Consider the following 7,268-nt stretch of genomic DNA (forward strand, 5'->3'; position numbering starts at 1 on the left):
CCCCCACCCCCACCCCCACCATTCTCCTGCGCTTCTACCTCAGCCATGAGACCCTCCCTCACCACCCATCACCCAAACTCCATTCTCCTGCACTTGTATCTCAGCCATGAGACCCTCCCTCACCACCCATCACCCAAACTCCATTCTCCTGTCTCTGACCCTTATTCCTCAGCATGTCCAGTGACAGGTGGGGAGCTGTGAGGGCCTCCATGCTATAGCATCACTTGGCTAGAAATCAGGGATGCTGCAATGCCACAGATCGTAGGGTCTCACGTTCTGCCACGCAGGAGATCCAGGCTCAGTTTCTGGGCGGGTCAGCAGGCGCTGGGCATGCAGAAAGTCCTACCCACTGTACCGTGTGAGGGCTCTAGAATGCCATGGGGGGATCCTGGGTTTGGTTCCTGCTCTAATGTGGTCTGATGTGCAGGAGGGCTGAGCACAGGCCGATCTCACTAATGCCAATGGAGATGGCAGGGGCTCAGCACCTTGGACAGTCAGGCCTTAGCGGTCTGGGCTGGCAGGGAGAGAAGGCTATTGAGGCCCAGAGGGAAGGGACTAGACAAGTGTCATGTGACTTTTACAGTAACCCCAGACAGCAAATGTGAAAAATTGGGACAGGGGGTGGGGGGGCATAGGAGCCTATATAAGAAAAAGACCCAAAATCAGGACTGTCCTTATGAAATCGGGACATCTGGTCACCCTATGAAAGAGCAGCACCACTAAGGCGGGGAAAGGTCAGCGCACCTCCCAGCCAGGTGCAGCGCATTGCTACATAGCTTGAAGCACATGGGTGGGTTTCTTTGCTGGGGGGCCTGACCTCTGAAGCACTAGACCTTTCGATTCTCTTTCCCAGTGCTCCTCCTGCTGCCCTGCCCTGGAGATTAACAGATACCTCGTCTGCCCTTGGCGATGATGCCCATGAAGACTACAGGTCCCTGGATCGTTTTTACATGCTGGAACCTGCAGCCTCTGTGGGCCACACCTCAGGGTCCCATTAAAGGGGGGGCAGCTGCCATCTGCTCTGTTTCATACAGATTGGGCACAGGCCGTGGACTCCCGGCAGGTTATCCAGGCGGCCCTCGGCCATGCAGCTTGGCTTAAGGCGCTCTCGCTCCCCCATCGCGTTTGGTTGCTGAGCTGTGCTGCTAACCCAAGTGCAGAGAGAGTCACGTCCAGTGCGAACAAGCTGCTGAGTATTATTGTGCAATCCAGGAGCCGCCGGGAACGGTGACGTGCTGGATGGAGTTTTTCATCCCGCACAGCGCTCAGCCTCTCCGATGCCACGCCCTCATTCTTCCCAGGGGGCTCCAGTGCCCAGCGGCCTCCGCCCCACCTAGCAGGAGGCAAAACGAATCCATCAGCCCCCCTAAACTCTAGCACTCAGAAGAAGAGATGAAAAAACAGAGGTGGAGGCCCTTAGCCAGCCAGAATACGGAAAGTGTTTGACTCAGACAACAGGTTGCATTAGTAAAAGTGGAACGTGTTCCTCTGTAGACGGAAGCGAAGATCTTGGTGTAAGTTAGAACTGTTCCATTGAAGTCAACGGTCCTGTGTTGATTGGTGGCAGATGAGGGTCTGGCCCCCCTAGGGCATGACTCCATTAGAAGTTAGAGCCAGAAGAGCCCATACACTCCACCAGCCCAGGGGCCATGGCTGGACGGCCCCATTTTCCCGTGCTTTTGTGCCAGGCTGGTTTTAAATGCCCCCAACTGGAGCGAGTTGAATTTTTTCCAAACAAAAAGATTTTTCATAGGGGAAAAAAACCATCCTTTTATCAAAAACAAACATTTTCACAACAAACAGGCAGACAATATCATTCACATTTGTCACTGTTCACAGAAAGTTTTGCTTCATTTTAAAAAAATCATCAAAGACGGTGTTATCGAAAGATTTTGTTTATCAAAAATCACCCAGCTGGGGCTCCCCTGAGGGAGCAGAAGGGGTCAAGGTGGGCATCTTAGGAACAGGATTTTGGGGAGAGGAGTGGAAACGTTGGAATTGGCACAAAGGGGTTGATGGAGACGTCAGCCGGAAGAACGTAGTGCCGGTGCCAGGTGCCAGACCGACAGCACCTGCGAACTGACATGCTAAATCCATGAACAATGACAGCACAGGCTTGAAGGAGCCACCCCTAGCAGCATTCAGGCTTTGGCTTCCCCACGGATCCTGGTGGCTTTTGTGACGTGTAGACAAGAACTCATGCCGGCCACAGAATAGTTGTAATTTTCAGTCCTTACTAACCCAGCCTGGATTAGAACCAACCATTTAGCACCGAAAGACTCTTTAGGGCATTCCCTGTTCGCTTAGCCACCCCTTCATTTGGGGCTCTCTGCTAAGACTTAGCAGGAGTGTTTGTGGCAGGTGGGGGAAGAGGGGGGTTGTCCTGTCCTCTGAGACCTACCGGACCCCAGCTGGATATTATTAAATATTTGTCTTAGTGCTTAGAGCCCCAGCGATGGATCAGAAACCCACTGTGCTAGGCGGTATACAGACACACAACAAAAAGGCAGGTTTCACAGGGGTCGCCGTGTTAGTCTGTATCAGCAAAAACAAGGAGGAGTCCTTGTGGCACCTTAGAGACTAACAAATTTATTTGAGCATAAGCTTTCGTGGGCTAAAACCCACTATGGGTCACTACAAAAACTAATTTCCCCCTGCTGATACTCACACCTTCTTTTCAACTGTTTGAAATGAGCCACCTTGATTACATTGGCCTCATTAGCACTACAAAAGGGATTTTTCCTCCCTTGGTATTCACCCCTTCTTGTCAACTGTTGAGAATAGCTCACTTCCACCTTAATTGAATTGGCTAATTAGAACTGACCTCCCCACTTAGAATCATAGAATCATAGAATATCAGGGTTGGAAGGGACCTCAGGAGGTCATCTAGTCCAACCCCCTGCTCAAAGCAGGACCAATTCCCAACTAAATCATCCCAGACAGGGCTTTGTCAAGCCGAGCCTTAAAAACCTCTAAGGATGGAGATTCCACCACCTCCCTAGGTAACCCATTCCAGTGCCTCACCACCCTCCTAGTGAAAAAGTTTTTCCTAATATCCAACCTAAACCTCCCCCACTGCAACTTGAGACCATTACTCCTTGTTCTGTCATCTGGTACCACTGAGAACAGCCTAGCTCCATCCTCTTTGAAACCCCCTTTCAGGTAGTTGAAAGAAGCTATCAGATCCCTCCTCATTCTTCTCTTCTGCAGACTAAACAATTCCAGTTCCCTCAGCCTCTCCTCATAAGTCATGTGCTCCAGCCCCCTAATCATTTTTGTTGCCCTCCGCTGGACTCTTTCCAATTTTTCCACATCCTTCTTGTAGTGTGGGGCCCAAAACTGCACACAGTACTCCAGATGAGGCCTCACCAATGTCGAATAGAGGGGAATGATCACATCCCTCGATCTGCTGGCAATGCCCCTACTTATACAGCCCAAAATGCCGTTGGCCTTCTTGGCAACAAGGGCACACTGTTGACTCATATCCAGCTTCTCGTCCACTGTGACCCCTAGGTCCTTTTCTGTAGAACTGCTTCCTAGCCATTCGGTCCCTAGTCTGTAACAGCGAATGGGATTCTTCCATCCTAAGTGCAGGACTCTGCACTTGTCCTTGTTGAACCTCATCAGGTTTCTTTTGGCCCAATCCTCTAATTTGTCTAGGTCCCTCTGTATCCGATCCCTACCCTCCAGCGTATCTACCACTCCTCCCAGTTTAGTGTCATCTGCAAACTTGCTGAGAGTGCAGTCCACGCCATCCTCCAGATCATTAATGAAGATATTGAACAAAACCGGCCCCAGGACCGACCCTTGGGGCACTCCGCTTGAAACCGGCTGTCAACTAGACATGGAGCCATTGATCACTACCCGTTGAGCCTGACAATCTAGCCAGCTTTCTATCCACCTTACAGTCCATTCATCCAGCCCATACTTCTTTAACTTGGCAGCAAGAATACTGTGGGAGACCGTATCAAAAGCTTTGCTAAAGTCAAGGAATAACACATCCACTGCTTTCCCCTCATCCACAGAGCCAGTTATCTCATCATAGAAGGCAATTAGGAACAGTGATTTCCCTTTGGTGAATCCATGCTGACTGTTCCTGATCACTTTCCTCTCCTCTAAGTGCTTCAGAATTGATTCCTTGAGGACCTGCTCCATGATTTTTCCAGGAATTGAGGTGAGGCTGACTGGCCTGTAGTTCCCCGGATCCTCCTTCTTCCCTTTTTTAAAGATGGGCACTACATTAGCCTTTTTTCAGTCATCCGGGACCTCCCCCATCACCATGAGTTTTCAAAGATAATGGCCAATGGCTTTGCAATCACATCCGCCAAGTCCTTTAGCACCCTCGGATGCAGCGCATCCGGCCCCATGGACTTGTGCTCGTCCAGTTTTTCTAAATAGTCCCGAACCACTTCTTTCTCCACACAGGGCTGGTCACCTCCTCCCATAAGAACATAAGAACGGCCGTACCGGGTCAGACCAAAGGTCCATCTAGCCCAGTATCCTGTCTACCGACAGTGGCCAATGCCAGGTGCCCCAGAGGGAGTGGACCAATGGGCAATGATCAAGTGATCTCTCTCCTGCCATCCATCTCCATCCTCTGACAAACAGAGGCTAGGGACACCATTCCTTACCCATCCTGGCTAATAGCCATTAATGGACTTAACCACCAACAATTTATCCAGTTCTCTTTTAAACGCTGTTATAGTCTTAGCCTTCACAACCTCCTCAGGTAAGGAGTTCCACAAGTTGACTGTGCGCTGCGTGAAGAAGAACTTCCTTGTATTTGTTTTAAACCTGCTGCCTATTAATTTCATTTGGTGACCCCTAGTTCTTGTATTATGGGAATAAGTAAATAACTTTTCCTTATCCACTTTCTCCACATCACTCATGATTTTATATACCTCTATCATATCCCCCCTTAGTCTCCTCTTTTCCAAGCTGAAGAGTCCTAGCCTCTTTAATCTCTCCTCATATGGGACCCGTTCCAAACCCTTAATCATTTTAGTTGCCCTTTTCTGAACCTTTTCTAGTGCCAGTATATCTTTTTTTAGATGAGGAGACCACATCTGTACGCAGTATTCGAGATGTGGGCGTACCATCGATTTATATAAGGGTAATAATATATTCTCTGTCTTATGCTCTATCCCCTTTTTAATGATCCCTAACATCCTGTTTGCTTTTTTGACCGCCTCTGCACACTGCGCGGACATCTTCAGAGAACTATCCACGATGACTCCAAGATCTTTTTCCTGACTTGTTGTAGCTAAATTAGCCCCCATCATATTGTATGTATAGTTGGGGTTATTTTTTCCAATGTGCATTACTTTACATTTATCCACATTAAATTTCATTTGCCATTTTGTTGCCCAATCACTTAGTTTTGTGAGAGCTTTTTGAAGTTCATCACAGTCTGCTTTAGTCTTAACTATCTTGAGCAGTTTAGTATCATCTGCAAACTTTGCCACCTCATTGTTTACCCCTTTCTCCAGATCATTTATAAATAAGTTGAATAGGATTGGTCCGAGGACTGACCCTTGGGGAACACCACTAGTTACCCCTCTCCATTCTGAGAATTTACCATTCATTCCTACCCTTTGTTCCTGGTCTTTTAACCAGTTCTCAATCCATGAAAGGACCTTCCCTTTTATCCCATGACAACTTACTTTACTTAAGAGCCTTTGGTGAGGGACCTTGTCAAAGGCTTTCTGGAAATCTAAGTACACTATGTCCATTGGATCCCCCTTGTCCACATGTTTGTTGACCCCTTCAAAGAACTCTAATAGATTAGTAAGACACGATTTCCCTTTACAGAAACCATGTTGACTATTGCTCAACAGTTTATGTTTTTCTATGTGTCTGACAATTTTATTCTTAACTATTGTTTCGACTAATTTGCCCGGTACAGACGTTAGACTTACCGGTCTGTAATTGCCGGGATCACCTCTAGAGCCCTTTTTATATTTTGGCGTTACATTAGCTATCTTCCAGTCGTTGGGTACAGAAGCCGATTTAAAGGACAGGTTACAAACCCTAGTTAATAGTTCCGCAATTTCACATTTGAGTTCTTTCAGAACTCTTGGGCGAATGCCATCTGGTCCCGGTGACTTGTTAATGTTAAGTTTACCAATTAATTCCAACACCTCCTCTAGTGACACTTCAATCTGTGACAGTTCCTCAGATTTGTCACCTACAAAAGCCGGCTCAGGTTTGGGAATCTCCCTCACATCCTCAGCCGTGAAGACTGAAGCAAAGAATCCATTTAGTTTCTCCGCAATGACTTTATCGTCTTTAAGCGCTCCTTTTGTATCTCGATCATCCATGGGCCCCACTGGTTGTTTAGCAGGCTTCCTGCTTCTGATATACTTAAAAAACATTTTGTTATTACCTTTGGAGTTTTCGGCTAGCCGTTCTTCAAACTCCTCTTTGGCTTTTCTTATTACATTCTTGCACTTAAGTTGGCAGTGTTTGTGCTCCTTTCTATTTGCCTCACTAGGATTTGACTTCCACTTTTTAAAGGAAGTCTTTTTATCTCTCACTGCTTCTTTTACATGGTTGTTAAGCCACGGTGCCTAGTGCAGCAGTCTGGGAGCTGACCTTGTTCGTGAAGACAGAGGCAAAAAAAGCATTGAGTACATTAGCTTTTTCCACATCCTCGGTCACTAGGTTACCTCCCTCATTCAGTAAGGGGCCCACACTTTCCTTGACTTTCTTCTTGTTGCTAACATACCTGAAGAAACCCTTCTTGTTACTCTTAACATCTCTTGCTAGCTGCAACTCCAAGTGTGATTTGGCCTTCCTGATTTCACTCCTGCATGCCTGAGCAATATTTTTATACTCCTCCCTGGTCATTTGTCCAATCTTCCACTTCTTGTAAGCTTCTTTTTTGCGTTTAAGAGCAGCAAGGATTTCACTGTTAAGCCAAGCTGGTCGCCTGCCGTATTTACTATTCTTTCTACACACCGGGATGGTTTTTTCCTGCAACCTCAGTAAGGATTCTTTAAAATACAGCCAGCTCTCCTGGACCCCTTTCCCCCCCCCCCCCCCATGTTATTCTTAGTAAGGCAACTCCCATCTTTTCATGTACTGTGTATGTATACCTGCCTACTGTATTTTCCACTCCATGCATCTGATGAAGTGGGTTATAGCCCACAAAAGCTTATGCCCAAATAAATTGGTTAGTCTCTAAGGTGCCAGAAGGACTCCTCGTTGTTTTAACAAAAAGACAGTCCTTGCCCCTAAGCACTTACAATATAAGAGACAAGACAAGT

Source organism: Emys orbicularis, chromosome 1 (genome assembly GCF_028017835.1).
Source record: "Emys orbicularis isolate rEmyOrb1 chromosome 1, rEmyOrb1.hap1, whole genome shotgun sequence".
Lineage (NCBI taxonomy): Eukaryota > Metazoa > Chordata > Testudines > Emydidae > Emys > Emys orbicularis.